The sequence below is a fragment of the Dromaius novaehollandiae genome, chromosome 13 (assembly GCF_036370855.1).
Source record: "Dromaius novaehollandiae isolate bDroNov1 chromosome 13, bDroNov1.hap1, whole genome shotgun sequence".
Classification (NCBI taxonomy): Eukaryota; Metazoa; Chordata; class Aves; order Casuariiformes; family Dromaiidae; genus Dromaius; species Dromaius novaehollandiae.
Window position 1 is genome coordinate 8555978 of NC_088110.1, and position 22251 is coordinate 8578228.

General features: G+C 42.0%; 1 protein-coding gene across 3 annotated transcripts in view; it reads right to left on the reverse strand.

Annotated features, from left to right (window-relative positions):
* Positions 1 to 22251, reverse strand: part of NKD1 (NKD inhibitor of WNT signaling pathway 1) — a 115333-nt gene that overhangs the window by 79474 nt on the left and 13608 nt on the right. The gene's annotated exons all lie outside the window — the stretch shown is intronic.

Consider the following 22251-nt stretch of genomic DNA (forward strand, 5'->3'; position numbering starts at 1 on the left):
CCTCGACAAGCGCTTGCTGCCAGAGGAGCAGCATTAAGGAAGAGCTGGCCTCCGAGGCGACGGTGGTGTTCAGGCGGGCTCCTCACTCCAGAGAGAGCCGGGAGGACCGTGACTGACATGGAGGAACGTTAAGAGGACAGGCACGCTCGTCAAGAGCAGCTACAAACACAGCCCTTAAACAGGACGGCAAGGCTGCGCAAGGGTTGAGGACTTGGAGACCCCGCTGTGTAGATAAACCAAGGCTGTGGCTAGGGCTCGCTGAGGGAGCATCCCCCGAAGCTCACTTGGGGTTTCGGACTGGCCCAGTCCATGAACCCCAAGCCAAACTCATCGCACAAGCAAACCGCTGTTCAGCGCACGCCCAGAAAGGCGGCGCGACGCCCTGGTAGAGCTCTGCCCGGGAAGGGCGGTGGTCTGTCACCATCCCTCCGGGACAGGATCCCCACGCAGAGGTGTCGGGCACTGCGTGCTCCGAAGTGCTCGCGTGCGGCGAACCGAACCGCCTCCTCCTCGGCTCCCCTCCCCGCTCGGCCGCTGCGAGCGGTGAGCTGCCGCCGCCGGCCACTGCGGTCCTGGCACCGCGGGGCAACCTGCTGCTCTCGCCCCCGCGGCTGCTCGCTCCGCAACCAGAGACAACGACAGAAGGGAAGAGAGAAGCAGAGAAGAAGAGAAAGGTCTGGGGAAAGGCAGGAACAGAGAAAAGGCAGATAGAGAAGGTACTACGCAACCACGCCAAAAGAAAACAAGCAGTTTGAGGTGGGGGGAAGGAGTTAAAGAGCACAGAACAGCTGAAGATGAGGATAAATGGTAACATCACATGTCTTGGAGGTTAGATTGAACTTCACTGTTTGAGTAAGACTTCGTCAAAAGCTCAGAAGGCAAATAAACCTTCTGCTACTTTGCTATAAACTAGAAACAGCTAATGAACTCAACTGCTACTGAGCTAAATTAACAGACAAATGCCCACATGAGGAGCCCCTGCCCAGGCGGTCCCTAAATACTCGCTAGCATCACTTTGACTTTTTAAAATTTGACTTACTGCTGTGTCTCACCACTTTCCCAGGTTGGTGCCTCAAATACATTAAACGGCTCCAGCTCACAGGTCCTCATAAGCAACCGATTTCACCGTGTACCTTTCTCAAACAGCAACAAAACATGCATTACAATGCATTAAATAAAACCTCGACTACTCTCCAGGCTGAAGTGGCATGAAATTGCCTCAAGAGTTTGGAGACTTTTAAAAAAGTGTCTGCCTATTCCTAAATAAAACTAAATTCAAATGAAACAATCGGTTCCCATCTAATTATTACAGGACAATACGGCCACAAACAGAAACCACTGGCAAAATAGGTTTTAGATGTCCCTATGTACATACAGATACAACGCCCTTATTCACCAAGATCAATAAGAAGATGGCAACACTGGCACGCAGCCTGAAAAGAGAAATAAAATAAAGCTGACAAATCAACAAAACTTTAAAAATGAAAAACTAGGACAGTCCTTCCATGTCAAGCAAAATATTAACTGCACAATGTCTGCAATTACTGCACAAAGAGCAGCCCAAATAGAGTACAACAGATCCAAACAACTTTCAACTCTAAGGACTTCCTACATAGGAGACAAATCTTTAGGACGACAAAAAAAAAAAAAACTATCTATGAGGGACCAAAGGTCTACAAGAGAAGCTTTGCCCTGGCCAGGGTGTTTCTTCATTTTCTCATTTATTCACATTCTACAGGATTTTTCATAAACATTCAGTGTTAGCTCAGAAGAGACTTTTTTTGTGGAGAATTTCATTGCAATGGAAATTGAAGACCAGTTTGCTCCATTTTAGAAGGGATTTTTTTTCTAAACCTCTGAATTTCTATAAAGCATATGTTGTGCTCCAGTTCAGGTGAGCTACTGCTCTGCAGAGAAGATGGCCAACAGTTTCTGTACCAGCACATGACAAACAGCCCGCAGAATACATAATACCTAGCAAAATACATAATTAACTGCTTTAAAAAATAAGGGTCACATTAAACAAAAACGCCAGAGGAGGTATCAAGGAAAGCCCTTCTCCAAAACAACAGGCAGGTCTAGAACAGCTTGAGGGGAGATTTGCCTCCTCTGGGGGCAGAGGTTGCTGCCCTCCAAAGAGACACCGCAGTCCCGGGGCCACGGCCGGTGCCTCCCCGCCGGACGGCCGCCCGTCCCTACAGCCTGCCCCGCGAGGCACAGTCCCGCCCGGGAGCCGGCTGCCGCCGCCAGCCACAAAACAGCGCAGTAGATGCCAAGGGGAATGTTTGGGGTTTGGCCCTTTCGAAAGGGCACTTTCACCTGGTAGCACAGCAGGAGCTGTCACAGGCTATTACACAGATCCCGGATACAACAAAACAGCGCATTCATTTCTGGCCTAAAGAAATTGCCATGTTCATCTGGACATGCCTATTAAGTCTTAAGAAAAACTAAATTTGAGCAACTGCCAATTTTGAAGCCTCACATTTGATAATAATTATTTTTTTTTCCTTAAATAACATAAAGGGCCTAATTCATATTACAGGCAACTATTCTGTAAAATTTAATTAAAAACCCAAAGCTGGTAAACAAAGTGACAGTATGGCACCAGAAATATAAGAGTTAGCTAGCGACGTGCCAGGCTTCAAGGTAACCCACGTCACAGGTTGCTCACAGTATGTGACCCGTTACCTGCTTGCCGTAACCACCCGCTGCATCCTTGCTGTGCGCGTCACGCAGTGGGGGCTCAGCCCCCCAAATGACACCTGGAGTGGGAAATGAAACCATTCTCTTGATGTACTCTAGCCTTTCACTAAACAAGAAAGTATTTCTATCTCCATTTCCATCCTTGGGGATTTCATATGCCCTGAAGTTTGATGCTTGAGAGTACCGCACTAAGTACTAAGCCAGCTCGTAAAAAAGGTTCACACTTTTCTCAAGGGAAACGTTATGGCGTGAGCTCACTATTTTCCCAGATAGATTTCACTGCATTGTTTCTTTTGCAGCAGTTTTAGACCCATGTGAACGCCGTAGCCAATACCAGATGTGCCGCCGTGCACTTGCAAGAGAGCTCTGAACAAAGAAAAGCCAGGAGAGCTGGAGTGCTGTTTAATGAGAACAGCCCTGGGACAAAGCTTTAATAGTTTAACTAAAATTACATTCAAAACTTAATTAGCAGAAGCTCTGAACTCACAAGCCGTGGCCCATGAGCTCTAATACTCTAATTAGCTAAGACATCTTTTAAAGCCAAGTATAGCTGAAACCTTGAAGAGATGTCACGTGAACCTTCAGATCTGAGGCAACATTCGTGTCGCATGTAGAAGCTGAGCATTATTTCCCTACAAAGCACATGGATGTACTATTATTGCCAGTCCCAATTATTTTGGGAAAAAAAAAACAAAAAAACCCCACACACTATGAAATGTTCATAGCATATAGCTCTATATACAAGGCAAGGTAAAAGAAGACTTTAAAGACAGACTTCCATACATTAACGTCCGCCAAAAATGGCTGGGAGTGCTGGATAAGAAATAATCTTCAAAAACTTCAGAAATTTCACATAACGTAAGGAAGGTTTAAAAAAAATGATAATGTACTTATATAAAAAATATTCTTAGGTCAATCAAAACACCCAAAAATTATTTTAGATCACTTTTAAACAGTTTTGTTTTAGTTTCAACCTCCTCTGCTTGTTTACTTGCTATAAATGAAATTCCTAAACAAAAAGTTGCTTCAGCCTGAGAAATAGAGGTTCATTTCAGAAATGTAAAAAAAAAACACGTTCCGGCAATTTTCATGCATTAGAAAAACAAATCAAGCTTTATCACACAATGTTTCTATTTTCACAAATCTTCTGTCTTGGAAATAAAATTCTCAGAAGGATTCTAGATCAGCTCTATGTTGTCCCACTATCTTTATTGCCACTATTTAAACAAGATCAGTGGCTTTGGTAGAAGTTTTATTTAAATCTATTCCAGGATATGAACCAATACTGCAGTCAACTCACAAGTGATACCTACTGATTTTTACTGTAAATCTTTTCTTTCCACATAAATCCTGGGAAAATTTCAAAATACCTTTTCATTATGTGAACATACATGCATTTCAGCTTTTTAATTATTTGGCATTTGAATTCCCACAGCATACCAGCATCATATCAGGAAAGATTCCAGGACGTGCGTGTCTCTGATAGACAGCATTTAACTGAGTTGATGAAATCAGTTTAGTACATTATACAGTGGAGAACAGGAAAGAAAGATTTAAGTCAGGGACATCAGGACAAGCCATATTTAATAAGGAGAACATCCTGAGGTCTTAAAGAAGCAGCACAAAAGGAAATGTTACCCTCACATGACAGATCTCCAGACAGTGACATCCATGGTACTTAATTTATCTACCTTTGAAGGACAAACACAGGCACTGCCAGGATTTGGATCTGTCGTGCCAAGGCATTTCAGTGATTGAAACCTGATGCTTCCATGCACCAGCCATATTTTCCCTACTCTGACACTTTGTTTTTGCTGCTAAAGAGGTGTATTTCTGTATTTCAGAATAACTAAGTAATTTAGGCTGAAATTAGAAGTAGATGCCTACCCAAAGTAGGCTATGCAACATCCTTTCTACAGGAACTCTGACAAACAAACAAATCCTGGAGATTTGTTTATGTTTATTTATATTAATGGATCTTCGTCATTTTAAATATGTGCTTACGTGGCATGACTGTCTGCAGCCGTAGGGGACAACCTTGATGACCCAGAGTATCTTTCCAGCCTTTTGTCTCAGTTTTTCTAATGCACATGAAATATCCTAATTAAAATACAGGGTTTTTATTTTTAACACATGGCAAACTAGACAGAGTCAGCCCCTGGCCGTTGCTGGCCTTGCATAGGCAACCCTCTGGTAAAGCTTAAGTGCCTTGTCTTCACTGTGCTCTTAATTCAAGATAACTCATGCAAGTACCCTGAACTTTAAAAATAAGCTTTCGCAGGAGTGAAGCCCACTGTATCCCACCTGTCAACACACAGATTTACACACAGATAATACAAAGAATAGCAGCAGCCTATACAATGAGCTGTAGTAACTACAAACCACATACACAGAGTCTGAAAACTGGAGTCCTGATACTGTAGCTGAGCAGAGACCCATTGTATCTCATCTGTCACATGAAGTATCAGCCCAGCGCACATCCTTTGAAAGAGTACTGGGCATCCATTCGCTGTTCAGCAAACAAGGCAAAGAGTACCCTGCAAACATTAAACATTACACGTTGCAATAACCTTGCCACATCGAGGCAGCTGCTTTACACATGGAGCTGTGTAAAACTCACACTGACACAGATGCATAGCTCACAGCTATTAGGATGGTTATCAGCTACAGGAAAAGTCCTTCATTCCAGTTTTATAATGTACATGAGATCCACACAACATCAAGGGAAATCATAACCAGGATTGCAGAAAACTTACTTCCAACAGGTTGAAAGTAATAAAAAAAAATAATTGGAGTACATCAAAGTACAGTATTTAGTTCTGCTTGTATGTGAAAAGCACTAAGTTTTCCCTTGAGGATACAGAGTTGTGATGTTTGCTCCAGCACTGTGCTGCTCCCATTAAACCCATAGAAAGAGTTTAGGCCTCATGATAACTTTCCGACTGCTGATCCAGTAAGCTGCTTAAAAGGCTCTTGATCTCTCAAAGCAAATTTTTTGCTTCCAGTTTTGAGCTACATTCCCTATTTCAAGGGACTGAAAATAGGAAGAATCAAGGGAAAAGAAAAATCAAAAATGAAGAAAAATTAAAATGAGGCATGCAGGCTCTACACAGAAATCACCCAGCAAGAATTCAACCAGGCACACTATACTGATTTTGGTCCATCCTGTTCAAGGTAATATATGGGCAGCAAAATGAGGTTAATCTTCCCCCCTTCCTGTTTAAGCACATGAAGAAAGGAGCCTAGCAGCATCTGCAACACAAAAATGAGTTTTAGTTGCCTCCACAGTACTGGCTGCTGCTCTGCAGTCCTTAAGGAAATGCTTCGGACCACACAGGCAGGAAGAGACCAAAGAAAACCCATAAGGATCATTGCCGTGGCCTCTGTCCAGATCTCATTCAGCCCAAAAGAAGAGATAATGCAATCTAAAGTTGGTTTAGATTTTCCATCAAGTCTCGAAGAGGCCTGTCACAAGCAGGAGGACACTACTACACAGGAGCTGGGAAGCTGTCCTAGCATCTCTGTGGCTCTCTGTAGGGCTACAAACAGGGCTTTGTTTTGTTTCAGAAAATAACTCACATAAACCATGAAGTTTACCAAAAAGGTATCTAAGATTTTTTTCTCATTTTTGTGTTCCATGGACTTCCCACAGAGGAGATCCGATCCTCTGTTGCGAGTCTCCAGTTTGCCTGTAGAAGAACTGTTTGTACTGTACACTCTCTCATGAACAACACTCTCTCCAAGGCAAATACAGAGCCATCTATTAGTGGTTTTTATTTCTCGTAAGGGCCTGGTAAAAAAGATTAAGGTATTATTAGAGCATCATTAAGAAAGCAGAAACGCATATCTGATCAAGGAGAACAGCCCTCAGTGAGAAAACCATGGAGAACCACACCAGGACCTCTTCCATGCACTTGCACTACGGCCAGTGTCAGTCCAGAATAAGTGTAGCTGTTGTTCTCCCTACAATTGCTATGTCACACAAGTGAGATCTTACTCAAAAAAAATCATAAAGAGTTAAATTCTGTGAAATCTTGAGAATTGGTTAGAATATTGCTCTTTAAAAATGAAATAGAGCGTGTGGAGGGTTTAGGGGCAGTTTTGAGTCCTCCTGCTTGCCTCCTTTACCCACATAATTAATAATGATGACAACTCTCACAGACATAGAACCAATCTTGGTCTTCCTAGTGGGAGCTCTTATTAAAGCCCTCAGCTGTGGTCAAGGCTCTGGAGAGTGCATCTTTGGAAACCGACAACCTGGTGATTTCACAAACTGTTGTCTGCAACCTCCTGAGGGTCCACAACTACTTGTAGAGGATCTGTGCCAATATATCAGCCTTAAATTCATGGTATCTAGCCCCTACTCCCATTGGAAAAAAAATTATTGATCGTAAGTCCAAAAGGGTAGAAAGCTATGGGTGTGAGGCAAAACATGGCAGTGAGCCTTCCTGAATAAATTAAGAGAAATTACAACTCATCTCATAAAGAGGCTACCAAGTACCTACAGATTAGTAGGGATCCTAGCTGAAGTGGTGATTTTCAGGTAAAAGGCTCATTTAGCAATGTCTTGAGACACCATAAACATTAGTATCAAATCCTTGAGGATGATCTTGCTCCTAAAGAGAGGTTCACTCCAACCACTTCCCAACTGCACTGAAAAATTAGATGGGCAATTTGCTTCCCTCTCCTCCCTAATTCCATTCCCACTTAATCACTCTAAATCTGAGAAGGGAAAGCCTGCATAAATGACATACGAATTACAAAAATGCAATAATAAATCAGGATGGCAAATAGCATATTACAAGCAGGCAGTGAAAGGAGGGCCTCTTGGCTTGCAGAGTGCTTTACTTTGCAGACCTCCAGGTCTGCAGCCAGGAGGTTGCAGGCCTCTAGAGGGTTGGTCTGTCTCTCTTCTACCCCTCCCAGGATCATATTATCCCTTCCTCCTTCATGCATTTGCACGGCTTGCAAGATCAGCCAAACCCTGTAGTTATGCTACTTTGGTGACAGTTGGCTATGTTGTATATCCATCCACCTGTGAGGCAGGAGAGCTCAAAGTATAGAGCACGTGTCCCCTCCAAACTGAGTTCTTTCTATCCTGGATGAACTATTAACGAACTCTCCTATAACAATGATGCCCTCAAAGTCCCTCTAGTAATTTTGTTTAGGTACCTTATATTTCATTTCAGTAATTTTCAAATAAGAAAGAGCAGAATCATTATCAGGTGTTACTGTCAACCCTCTCTTTCCTGTGGATTATGCATCCAACAGCACTGCCTCCGAACATTCAAATCTGCTTTGTCATTAACGGAGTTAAGACTTTGCAAAAATTGAACAAGTTGTAAGAACAGAGGCGAGACGTAAAAGCTGCAGGCATGCTGAACATGCAAGCATGATAGACTTGTTACAATCCCAAAGTAAGGGGCTACGTTGGCATAAATGAGAACAGAATTTAGCTCGTCTCCACTTTATTTGGGGGTAGGAAATTAGGAGGCAGCAGCGTTTGGATGCTACCCTCCTGCTCTCAGATGCTGAAACGATGAGCGTCAGAGAACAATAATAAAAAAAGCCTATAAATAAAATACACAGAGGATTAAAGTCAATGGGAACAGCACACATGCATCCAAGGACTGTTTTTGGCCCATAAAATGGAAAACCAGCATCAGCTATAACCACAATACAAATGGATACAATTTGTTAAGTCCCAATGCAAGAAAGCGAATGGAAATGACAGACAGAACACTCCAGCCTCAAAGAGGATCTGCGATAGACATCAAAACATTTACAGAAATTACAGAAAAACATCTTTGAAGATAAATAATTGAGTATAAGTCTGCTAATATAATTAACTCCTCCAGCACAGGAAAGCTAAAATACAGGACAAAAGTGGAGATGTGAAAAAGAAATTTATCACATGTATAATGTTTCTGCTTACAGAATCAAACCATAGCCTAAGTATTGGTAACTTCCCTGTGCCACCCCCTTCCTCCCCTTCGAGGCCATGCCCACCAGAGGGACAGATTTCCTCCTTCTCCAGGCACTATGCCAATCATATTTATGCTGTGCTCAAACCCAGCAGGTTATCTTGCCAGCTAGATTAACTAGTGATGTCACCTTGATGGTACCAGCCTAATGCCACATGTTTTTACGCAGAATAAGATCTACAAAGCGTGCAGCATGTGACATGAATCAATAATTGAGCAAATCTGCTCCCTTATGAAGGGTCTTCAAATTTACGCATGAGGTAAAGCACAGGCAGAGTCCTTGGGCAGGCAGAAGAGTACCCTGCTGAACTTTATGCAGCCAGAGTAATCACACTGTAACGCTGAGCTCCATCTTCCTCCTTCAGCTCAAGGCTTTAAAGCAAGACTTGCTCTTGCATTACACTTTTGAAAACTTGTAGCTGTCTTGCAGTCACCACCTGATGAGCCCCTGTTGGGGATAAGGATGCCCCTGCAAAGAACAGGCAGAACTAGTCCTGTTACTGAGTCTCTTCTGGGAAATGGAGGCACAGCAAGTGACTGCTTCTAGAGCTCATGTTACCCAGTGCCTTTCCAACAACAAACACTCAAGATAAATACTATTTTACTTTTGTAGTGTCTAGTAGGTGCCCTCCTTCCTTCAGGTCTTGAAATATCTTTGAGTACAGGATGACTGCATTTGTCCACCAAGAATTCTGTCAGTCTGTCAAACATCTAAGACTTTCTACTAAATGCCACTCAGCTCCAACACACATAATAGTGTGGCTTCAAGCCCTCTCTTCAGAAGGCAATCTTACAGGTACCAGGGCTCTCCTCTTTCTCGTGAAAAGGACTCAGACCTGGAAAGAAAGGAATCTGCTGGGATTTCTATTTCTTCACTGTTTTTCTGAAGCTTTCAGTATATTATCTTTATCTTTCATGTCCGATCACTTGAATATCACTGTTCTGACAGATGCATCATTTTGCTTCTTATGAGGGATTCTCTGAATCCTTCTGCTTAGAACTGATCATCTTTCTTATTTAAATGCAACATTTCAACTAACAAGCTGTCTAAAAAGACAATCAAGCCTCCTTTTCCTACATTTTCTCATCAATTGGTAGCCCTGTAATACTCATGGGTTTCTCTTTCAAAATCTCTGAGTTACAATTCCTCATTTATTTCTAGAGGGCTCAAAGTTGGACTAAACTCCTTATATGACTTCCTGTTACAATCTTCAACAGACTTTGTGTTGTATTATTTATTTTTTTCATTCTTTTTACTCTTATTTATTGTTTGTGTTTCAGTAGCACCTGGACATCCCAAAGAAACTGTAGATGATGGTTTGCACATTACAGCCACAGGACAAGAGGCACTCTGCCCCAGGAGTTTAAAATTAAGACAAACAAACGAAGGATAATTATCTCGGTGGGAAGGATGAACAACAGGTCAGATATGGAAGGAAATGAGACTTGTCCAAGCTTACAAGGAAGCCTTTGGAAGATCTGGAAAAATGAAGCCAGATCTCCTAAATCTGAAACGTTACCTTTGTCCTCTTCCTGATGCGCTGTTTTCTAGGGCATTTGTGCCTATCTGATCAACTTCATTATGCCAGGACAACTTACTAATGGCTGTCATTTGCCTTTGCAATTTCCAGAACCTGTTTTTCCAAATGCCAAAGATGGCATTGCAGTAGGCCAAAAGCATTCCAGTTACAAAAATGAGTAAACGGAGTTAACTGGAATGTATGTTCCCTCGTTCCTTAGAGCAGCACCCCAAGGTAGCCAATGGGCTAAAATGACAGTCCGAGAAATTTGATATCAAATATCAAACTTAACAAAACACATGCTATAAAGCAAAGAAAACATTGCTTCTGAGCAAGGATGAAATATTATTTTCCACAAAAATACATTTACTCCTGCACATCTTATATTTACAAAGATCTCCACAAACCCCAGCCTGCAGCATATAATGGTTTATGCAACAAATACTTGTGAAATGCCTACTTAAAAACTTAAACCCCCTGGAGGGCTTGTGAATCTTTTAGTTGTAATGTACCCCTGGAGGATTTTATTTTGTATCCGCCTAGCCTGAAGTTAAAGAGTACTTTTTGAACATGTTTGCTTTACTTGAAGCTAAAATCTGGGTTACTTGGGGGAGGGCAATGGAGAGTCTAATAAATCTTACAATATACTTCTTGGCAAGAAAAGTACTTACTGGTGTCATGAAGAAACAACTTTACTGCTCTCTAAAGAAATATTGGTTTCAGAAGTTACTATTGTATTCAGGACACATGGAAGCTGCATTAAATCAAGTTGTGAAAAGTACTGGGGTTATACATGTAAAAAAAAAGTTAAATCCTGAAACAGATCCTGACATATAAAGAAAAAGGAAAGCGTTTCTGAGGCCTCCATAAATTCTGAGAGGAGGAAGTTTAAAACTTGGGTGTTCCGTTGCTTGTCACATTCCACAAGGAAACAGATTGATTTTACATATATACTTTTTCTATTCAAGCTTCAGTACTTTTTCTTAAATTTAAAATTATATATATATATATTATATACACACACACACACACACACTCAGAGCAAGCAAACACACAACAATGAATGCAAAAAGTCTCTAGTTTCTCTAAGGAGAATATCTGCTAGCATATGTTTTCTTATTCACATTTGGGCAACAATTGGTGGCCCACAACACTCCTTTACTTTCATCCCCAAACATTGTGTCCACAAATGCATCAGCTAATTAATCTAGGTCACAATTAATTAAGGCCACCAGCAGGAACAAATTGCCTTGCCAGCAGCCTATGCGTCTGGGTCCCCTCCCACAAGCTGCCCAGAGGGAAAAACTGGGAGGCCCGACCTCTACAGAAAGTCAAATGCAAAGGGAACAAAGAGATTTTATTTTAGACCTTGTGGAATAAGGTCTATTTATTCTCAGAACAGACTCAGCTCAGATGAAAACAAAGTTACATTCGTCCATGCTGCCACATTCAGTCCTGCGCTTGAGTAACCGTCCGAACAAAGGAACCATCCCCGGGTTCCTACGCTTTCCGTTTGAAGATGCCTGCAAGAGTGTGAAGCGAGAGCAAGCGCCACAACTGTCCTTCTGTGCCATATTTGACAGACCACTAACAAAAAAAATGTTTCCTTGGAAATGCCATTTGTAGCTATACAGTTAAGAAACAGGGACTCCTAAGTTCTCCTTTCTCACATGATTAAATCTGGCCTAAAGAAATTAACTCAGTAAAATAAAGCCAATAATTTCAAAAAGAAGGGGAAAAAAGAGTCTGAGTGAGAGCTAGACTTCCATACTTGCTGTCCAGATCTACTTACTTCCAACGTACTCCTCTTCACCCAGCCTTGGGAAGATAGAGCCTGAGTCACGCTGTCACAAATTTTGTCTTGTTACTCCTCTGTGAATTCAGAGTATATTACTGATTTATGGGTAACTAGGCCAAGTTTGTACTTTTCCAGAATCTGGCTCTAATGATACCAGTTCCTTCGGTGTTAAACTGCATCCACTTCTAGAGCAGAACTAGAAGGGATAGCTGTTGAGAGATGCAGAACAATATTGCAGAGGAGGATCCTCTTCCCGAGTGGGAAGGAGACAGGATTCAGAATTATGTAAAGGATATTTTTAATGCATTCACCTCACCCAGAAAAGTCATGCAGATCCTTTAAAATGGGAAGAACATTTCCCGCGTTGGCCTGTTTTGCTGCACTTCCTCTCTCACCACTCCCACAGCGCTGTGTCTCGTGAAAAGGGAGGGGAAAAAAGAAAAAAAAAGAAAAAGAAAGAAAAGCCTGCCTTTCAGTCTGTCACATTGCTTCACGTAAAATGAAGGGCGTTGAAGATTTTCCTCAAGCCTTCCAAAATGTCTTAGTTTTGAGGCATCTAGACTGCAAACTGCCTTACTGGTTACTATAGCATGAAATTAAGAAAGTGGCATATTTTTAAAGCTTCAAAATCCAAAGCAAAGTTTACCGTGAGCATGAATATGTTGTATGAATATGTGTCTTAACACCGCAAATTAGAATGAACATTTAACGTTACAGTGTTAGCACCACAAAAGGCCTATTTCTTTTGATAAAGACACTGATTTATCTCAAAGCGTCCTGGGAGGGTGAGGCTGAAATACTGTAAGAGAAGCTGGCTTGGATCTAGGTTTCAAAAAGGACAAAAAAAGAGTGACCAAGCCTTGGTTCCTAGCTGTCTTGCATTCATCTTCAAAGTTAAGAGGGGGATTAAAAACACCACCAAGTAAAACAAGAAAATACCAGACATACTGAATTTCAAACACAGTCCAATTTTGTCTCCTAATTATTTAAAACGCAAGCTGCCAAATGTACCAACCATTATGACAAGAGAAATCGGATCCAACTTTGCAACAACAACAACAAAAAAGTTTATCAGCGAGGTCTAAACCACAGAGTCCTTTTGTAAACTTGGAAGCAGCTCCCGGGCCAGCGCCGTGGAGCCCAGAGGAGCGGGAGAAACCCTCGCTCACAGTTTTGTGTCACCAAACGGCAAATACAAACGGATCAACAGTCTCCATGCAGAAAAACTTAAAAGCCTGCACAGCGGAAGCCACCAGACCGCGATGACGACGAGCTCTTCCCAGGGACGTTCCCGCCAGCGAGGCGCAGGGAGCACCGCTGGCAGAAGCGCCCGGAGCCTCGCGGGTGGCGGCAGGAGCGGGGAGGGCAGCGGGCTCTCCGGGGCGGCCGCACCAAAAGCGCCTGCCTGCTCCGCGCGGAGCCTCCCAGGACAAAGGTTTCATCCCCTTCCGAGTCACCTCTGGCTGCCAAGGACTTTGACGTGGAAAATTGAAGCCAAATGGCATCTATGAAGTAAAGACTGAAGCTTCTTGGCTTAAACAGTGCGTGTGTGAACGAGGCACAGACCAACACGCTTAAAGAGACAGGCAAATTGCGTCCCCTCACCCTCCGCACGCGTTTATTCAAATGGCCCCGCTTAAAATAAAGACGAAGGGAGGAATCTACATACCTGACTTGTTCCTGATTAATTCCAGCTACAGAATATATATCTGGTGTGTTCAAACTATTTAAAGCACTGCTACATCCCATTACACTTGATACGTAACTCTCCAGCCTTGTTCCCAGCTGTAAGTGTCCCCTAGGCGAGGGGCGGCAGGCGCTTGCCGCGTGACGCAGCTCTGCTGTCAGGGCTCGCGCAGCGGGTGACCACGCGCTCGGAGCCTTCCCCGAGGAAAAGGGGTGCGGACGGGGCTCCCACGGAGCGGCCGCTCGGCAGCGTGCGCACAGCCTCCCTTACCCCGAAGCTGTTTGTCCAAAACTGCAACCAAACTCGCGTCAGCCTTCAAGGTGCTTGAAATCCTAAGAGATCTCCATTTCTGGCAGGCACGGATTTACTAGCCGGGTCGGGCGGGATGAGGTGGGCTTTCACCCACTACTCGGGCGTTCCAGCCTTTACCTGCTTGCCAACACGTCCTCAGCACAGACAGCTTATTTCAGGCCTCACTTGGGCTGTGACCCTCCTCATATGCTTAAGGAGAAAGGCAACCACCCACCCAAGAGAAAACCCCCAGGAGAAGCCAAATAATTAGGAACACATTTTGGTACAGAAAGATGTAGGGAACACTGCTTCCCTTTCCAGTGCAGAAAAAGGAAACATCTTGGCAAAGCTGGGAACTAGACACTATTTTTAAATCAGTATTTAATCTAATTCAGCTCCCATGTAAGTTACGGTTTGCATAGAAAGAAGTAAGCTGTATAAAGTTTTTTAGATTTTTTTTTATATCCCATCCAGTGTCTTTTGAGGGTATTCAAAAAAGCTGAAAAAGAGCACTACGTCCTCTGGTCACTCTATAAAAACACATGTTTGCTGAAGAAGTGAGATTCTCACAGAAGTGAGAATCAGACTGTACTATTTCCAAAGCTGGGTTTCCATCTGCTTATTATTGGTGGCCCAGTGACAAGCATTGTCACAGCTCTTGTTTGAGAGATGCTGCACTTCCTCTCTCCCTTCTGAAACCAGGCCCATGGCGTTCTAGAGAATTCAGCCTTACAGGAAAAGCAAGCTGTCAGATAATTTAATAAACTGTTAAGCCTATCTATCTTGTGTATGTGTGTGTGTGTATATATATATATATAAATATATATATAAATATATAAAATGTATATTCAGGAAAGAGAAAGTAAATTTAGAACAAGTATTTCAATAATAAGTGAGTGTTACAAAATAATATTTTTCCTCCTAAATGCCTGGATAAAGAAACTTTTGCTAGTCTCTGAATTTGGCTTTCACAGCTACATCATCAAGCAACGTCCTACCCAATAAAAATATTTCTGCAGAATTTAATAACTACATCTATGGCACCTTGTCTGAGGTTCAAAAGCCTTGGAAATTAAAATATGGCAAGGGTAGAATTTACAACAACTCTGTGAAGTAATGTCTATGTATACATTCCCTCTTAATATCATGATTAATTTACTGCTAAGTCTATACTGTAACAAAAATAAGTTATTGGTTCTCCCACTAAAACAATGCCCACCCACTGAAGGCCAGCTCCTGGCCACTGTGGCTGCTGGACTGTTCTCTGCCGACCGAGTGATGCTAACCAGAACGAAGGTCAGTGCTCAGATGTGTTAACAGCTTCAGGCTCTTTGCAGCACTCCCTATAAGCCATAGGCAAATATGATATTGCAAAATGGCTTGTCGTCACCCTCTCCCTGCCCTTCCCAACATGTATATTCCTCCTGGAGTGATCTTTTCTCTCCAATAGCACCTTTGAGATACTGAAACCTGACTGCTCTAGTATTTTACTTCTACTCTGTTATAGGAAATAGCAGGGGAAAGTGTCCACTGCTGCACAAGCAATTCTATTTACAAACTGAAAATGACTTCTAGGCTTGGCTTTTCCTATATATTTCTTATTTCAAGGATAATTGATCTTTATAAAGTATAGATCTCCAAGTTACAACTACCTGTTCTCAGCACAATCTGCTAAATCTACACCTAAAGTGACAGAACTTCTACGCTGAATGGTATCATACACAAAATGTATCACTCAGAAGGAGAAAAATCTCATAAATCTCCATTTCACTAACTTGGATGCACACAATTAATCTACCTTTTCAGTAGAAGAATGTCAGTTAAATGGACTCGACTTTGAAGACCCTTTCCCATTACCTATCTGAGAAAGGTAGAGATGTCAAGTGCGTAGTTTTAACAGAGAGAACAGAGAGAGAAAATAAAACCTGTACCATTTTCCAAAATTATTCCACAATTGAAAAGATCTTCATTAGTACATTTTAACATCGATTCCTTCTTAATTTCCTCCTGTTACTATTCCTAATAATACTCCTTTGCAGTTCTAAATAACCTTTTTCAAACCTCAAGCAATATAGACTACATTCTCATTCAGTCATTGCTTCAGTAGTATTTACTGGCATGTTCACATATGGCAACTGACTTGAATAGGTATTCCAGAATAGCTGCCGTGGGAGCACTGTATCAGAATAAAAGCTTGTATAAGTAACTACATTCATTACTTAGAAATAAAAGGACTTTTATTTTATGTGTATAAGAACAACTATTTAGGAACAGCTTTTATCAGTTTGCCTATGTATACAAGAAACAAATAATTTGCTCTTTCAATCTTCTTAGTTCAACAACCCTTAGCTCTTCTATGAATTTCTTCTGGTTTGCCCAGCATCTTTTTTAGGCTTCCCTGGGAATGAAAGAATATTCTAAGAGTGATAGAGAACCATAATTGCACATTGCTTTTGTGAAAAGATCTCTATATGCACTCAAAACTTCGTCGGACTAGGACTGGCTTCAGCATCTGCTCTCCAGCATGAAACACACTTATTCACTATGCATGCTTTTACTCGCAGATCTAACAGGTCTAACAGAGGTACCTGCAAATTCAACAAGGAATGGGAAACAGGGAAGAGTAAGAATACTATAGGTCTAAGCCAGTTTCTGAAGAACTGGTGTCCCCTGTAATGCTCCAAAGGAACAGCAAGTGACATCTCAGCTAGGGTTGCTGCGTAAACTCATTGAAATTTCCCACCGATTTTTCAATCAGATCCTAATGAGGGGTTCAGAAAGTCAGCAAAAGGAAAGAGGATTTCTCTAAAGGTCACATTCAAATGCTTCTAAACAAATGATTATTTTCAGTGTTGACCTCTTTGGTATCAACTGGAACTTTGCCTGAGAAAATGGTTTCAGGACTCTGCCACTGGTTTGTTTGTACAGTGGTACAGGAAATATGTAAATAGATTAAATTTATGACTAAGTGCCAAGCCTTTGAGAACGCCTGTATAGCACTTTTTATAATATTCTCTGCTACACAATTATGACTGCCAGAACCTAACTCTAGAGAAGTCAGCACTAAAATCCCTTTTGAAAACAGACACCATCCAGCATCTGATGGGCTTGCCATCATCTCCAAACCATAGCACATGTTCACACATTATCAGCCTTTGCTTAGGATGAAGCTAGTCTGAAATTACAGTAACAATTAATGGTAGGCCATTTACTTACTTCTCCGTAGAGGGCATACAAACTTGAGGTTTCACTTTGAATTTAATACAGAAAAAACTTTATATAAACAATTTACACTTTACATTTGCGTCTGTACTAGGCCCAGGCAAACTGTCCTTCCTTGCCAGAGTAGTCAGAGTTTGCCCAGCAAAAGAAAGTATCTGATCCCAGCAGGAAGAAGTATTTTCTAAAATACTTTCTGAAAAAGCAAGGCTTATACTACTAACACAGCACAATCATGAATTCTACAGCCATATGGGTAAATTTTAAAATTTATATCCCTGCTAACTAGAGACAGGCTCAAACCAAAACCACAAATGTGGAGAAAGTCTGAATTCAGATCAGAACTTTGGAGCTCACACCCCAACTCTGCTCTTAACAATGGCTTTTCAAAACTCCTCTAGTATTTGCTCCATACATAGGAAATGAGTTTAATACAGCTTTTGGGATTAGTTTTGTTAAGCTGTTCAAACCTTTGATTCAAAGTCTGTAGACAGCATTTTAGTTGTTACAAAGAAATAGAGAGACATTTTCTGATGGGATGCCTCCCTTGCTCAGATGGTCATTCCCTGTAATCCTTTTTAACTGTATAGGTTACTATACTGCACATACCATTGACTGTAAAAGTCCTTTATACACGTTTTTTGGCCTTCCCCTGTTCACAGCATCAAAATGGTGAAGATAAGTACACTGCCAAAGCATGGGAATTGGCAAGTTGGATAAAAAGCATTCCATTCTTACAGAGGAATTCTTCATTTCTAGATAATATGAAGCAGCTCCTGAAGATGAATTTACTGCTTTTCTGCTAGGTATATTGGGTGATATTACAACCCTAAACACCACTCTAAGCAAGGCAGCAACTGAGAGCTGCCCAACCCCTGGAGCTGCCTGTGAGATGGCCAAATCATTGAGTCATACTCTTCCTTTCCAGCTTTCCCAGCGCCTCCAGGAAGACGGCAAGCAGAGCCACCACGCTGTCCTCTCCCCGAAATGGTTATGCTCTTGCAGGAGGAACTGCTCCACCAGCTTCCCAGTCACAAACAGAAGTGAGGAAGTAGCAGATCTGAGGAGAAATTGCTTAAGCTCCCAAAATATATATGCTATGTGCATGTGGTTAGCCATCAGTATGGCACGTCTAGTACAGTTAGTCAGTACATACTGCGCATAATTACCTTAAAGGTCATAGCATGGCACGCTCTGCATGGTGTGCTGGTGGGGGCAAGACAGCAGAGGATGCCCAACACCCCACACCCAAGCACCCCGCCTTGCTACTCAGGCACCCAAACGGCTTTGTTTCTCTACTAATGCTGCGTTTCTGAACAACATAGCATTTAAGGCCCATTAGGGCAAAGGAAACAGCCCTTAAAATGAAAGTATCTAATAGCTTAAGTGCCCAGACCTGAAATAACCAGAACTGGGAGGGAAAGAAAGAAGCATGGGACAACCGCTGAGAAAGTGCAATGCATTGGCATTAGGCGGACACAAAACTCTCTAGACAACAAGTGCCCAAATCTAACACACAAACTAATGTACAATGATTCCAGCCAGACTGATCAAACACTTCAAAAACCACAGAGCCATTAGATTAAATCCATCCTTTTAATTCAATATTCAGAGCAGTTATCTTTAAATACATAACAACAGGTTTAAAGATGCCATTAACTCCTCTTTAGCCAGGCAGAATTTGTCTGTTATCTCTTCATATATTGGGGGGGCGGAAGGCAGGGGCTGGGACGCGCCTGGCTCCCAAAGCACCTGGATCAGCTGTACAGGTGTGCTCACCGCCACTACACTGCAACAGGACAATAACGTTGTCCTCAGCACCACACAGTGAACTGTGCTCGCTATCGTTTAAAAGAACAAGTCCCATTTTCAGCAGAGAACTGAGTGACAACAACTAGAAGCTTGGCGTATCCATCACTGGCCATCACCCCCCATTTCTAAACATGAAAAGGTGGCTGATACATCACTGCCACACAGCAGAAGGGGGAGGGATGAGGTGTCAGTTAACCTGTAAACCTGCTCCACTTTGTGCTCCAAACAGTACAAAGGCCCAGCGGAACAGGAGGCAGAGTTCAGCCTCGTTACAAGGCTCTCCATTACAGAGCCAGTAAAAACAAAAGGCTACTGCTTTGACTCACCACTCCACTCCACTTCATTGTAAACATTTTGACATGCATTTCACTCATGTGCAAACTCCACTGCTCCAAAGAATAACCTTCAAGAGAGGGTAATTTCATTACCCAAGTGAACAGCAGAAAAGGTCATCTGCCTGCAAAGCCTCAAGTCTAGCTGGTGCATCTGCAATGATGATCTTCAGTCAATGATGAATTTTTAACAAACGTTTTTCTTCCCCTTCAGTTGGGCCTGTGTAGTCCATCTCAAATAGTAACAGTGGAAGAGTGCCTTTCCCCTCATCCTACGCTATCTATCTGTTATCATTTATACACATGCTAGCCATACACTCTATCCCTAAATTTTTACTACTCTTGCATTGAATTCATAAGCCTTACCAAAAGTGAGCTAGAGTAGGTAGGAAGCCTACAAGCATCATCACTTGAATGCATGTGTCCTAGGACAGGGGCCTCCAACAAGGAGCTGAAATTCAGCTCATGTATTATAGGTCTGCCACTTCCACCACCTCCTAACCTCGTCCAAATTCTCCTTCAGATGAGCAGGAAGTAAAAGATCTCTTTCTAAAAAGTTTGTATTAGTCAAATAGTTTTAACATATGGAGAAAGGGATGTCTTGGACCACTGGATTGTGAAGTTAGGAAAAGAAAGACACATTACAGAAGAAAAAAATTACTGTAGAGCAGAAGAGCCATCAATTTAAGAGGTTCTTTTTTGCAAGGGGGGTATATATACACTCTAAGAGGAATTCAAGTTTTTTTTTCTTCCTTCAGTTTCTTATGTCCTTACTTTCCTCAGGAGAGTATATAATGAATACTTTGCTTATTCATAACAGCTTAGCAATGAATCAAGTGTACAGTTGGCACTGCAGCTCTTCATGAATTTTAAATAATTCTTTGACTACCCCAACAGCGTAGGTAGGTAACAGGATAAAAACTATTCCCACTTCACAGACGGGGGAGTGGGAAAAAGTGGATAAAACGAGTAGCTTCAAAGAGAAAACAAATGACTTTCAATGAGTGGTAGGTGCTTAGCTATCTTGGGTCCCCGTGAAGATTCAAGTCTGAGTGATTTGAGGAAGCATATACAATTCATGTCAGGTCTCGACCAGAATACAAGTCTCCTGTAAAAATCTTAACCACTAAGTAGGGACCCAAGTGGCTACACTGGTCAGCCCCAATGACCAAAAACATATCCTGTTATCAGAGACAAAGGGATTTGCACAGTGAACCTGTGTCTGAACCTCTGAAAACTTTAATTTAGTGAGAATCTTTCTGCCATATATAATTGTATATACAATATGGTCCAACACCACTTGTTAATGGATAAATGTACAAAATGCAGCACTAGAACACACAGTTTCCTACAGACAACAGAACTGCTGTTAACTATCACCACAAGAGGAAAAAATACAAACAAAAAGTGATTTTATGACTAAACCAGAAAGCATTAAGGACACTCTCCATTACGAATGCCCAGACATCCCTCCCTGCACTGCCTGTGCTTCTGATGTGCCCAGATTCTCACCCCTTCCTGCAACGACAACGGGTCAAAGGTTTTGTTACATCTTGTGCATACGAATCCTAGACTCATTTGTTCCCGTTACCAAAGGAACCCTAACTCTGCCCTTTGCCTCCTTCAAGGAGCAGAAGGTTGTGCCTGTCTAAACGAACCGACCCGAGCTGCAGGCTCGCTCGCAGCCAGCTTCCCCTGCCCGGGCACCCAGCCTCTGCCGCAGCCAGCTCTCCCCCCTCCTCGTCCTTCAGAGAGCATCTCGTGCAGTCTCAGAGGAATGCTCTCCGCTCGTTCCTGTTTGATATTTTTATTGTGAGACAGAATCTTATGAGACTGAAGGCCCAGAAAACCCCATGCTGTGTGCCTTGCATAAAAAGTACATCCTCTTACACTAGAAAAAGGCTTACATGACATTTTTTATAAATATATATCTATGAAATTTTGAAAGTAGGAAAAAACATTATGATATCATAAGGTGGCAAGGAATACAAAGAAAAAAAAATCAGTGAATAGCATACTTAGGAAAAATGCATAACAAACTCCTTCATGAATTCTCTTTATACTTTCAACAACAAATGTGCACCATTCTGCTGATACAATTGCTGACACTATTGAAAGAGTCATCCAAGGAGGCTGACTTTAAAATAAAATTTTATAAGGAGAGGAAACTGGGATTTGTAATGGAACATTTCCTTCTACTTAATCACAGCATCCTTAGTGAGATGGTATAAAGTCCACTTGGTCTTTTTAAGTGATTTAGTGATAAAGAGAACATTTTGGGGCTGACTGCCACAAAGACACCCAGTTAAAAGGTAAAAATCTTAAGATGGTAGTTACTAAAAAAAAAAAAAAAAAAACACAGAAATGATTTAATGCCAACCAACATAAGAGACTGCTGTAGTAACTCTGTATTTCTAATAAATATTGCTATTAATTTTTAATACTACCGTCAGATTCCATTGACTCAAATCACTGAGGAATTCTTAAGTATTTGCAGTCATCAGTCAAACAAGGAACCGTTTCAGCTCTTTGCCCGTAGAATCATGAGGTATAAACTTTCAACTTCCATACAGAAGATATTTTTAAAATGAAGAGCGCATTTCCCAGAATAATGATGCTCTAATACCAAACAGCAGCTCAGTTATTTTGTGTTAAGAAACCAAAGCCCTTCTTACACAGTTCCAAAGCGGCAGCTGTGACTTTGAAACCAGGAATTCATCCTGGCCACCTGCTTTAAAACTAGCCAAAATAAACGTGGCAGGATGGCTCCTGTCGATAATCACGCAACGGCAGGAGAGCCCAGGTTGTTTGCTGTTACGGCTTCAGAGCCCAGAGATCACCAGCTTCCCCAGGATCTTGGCTGGTCTCTGGGACTTTGGGATCAAGCTGCATCTGAAAGCTGGGT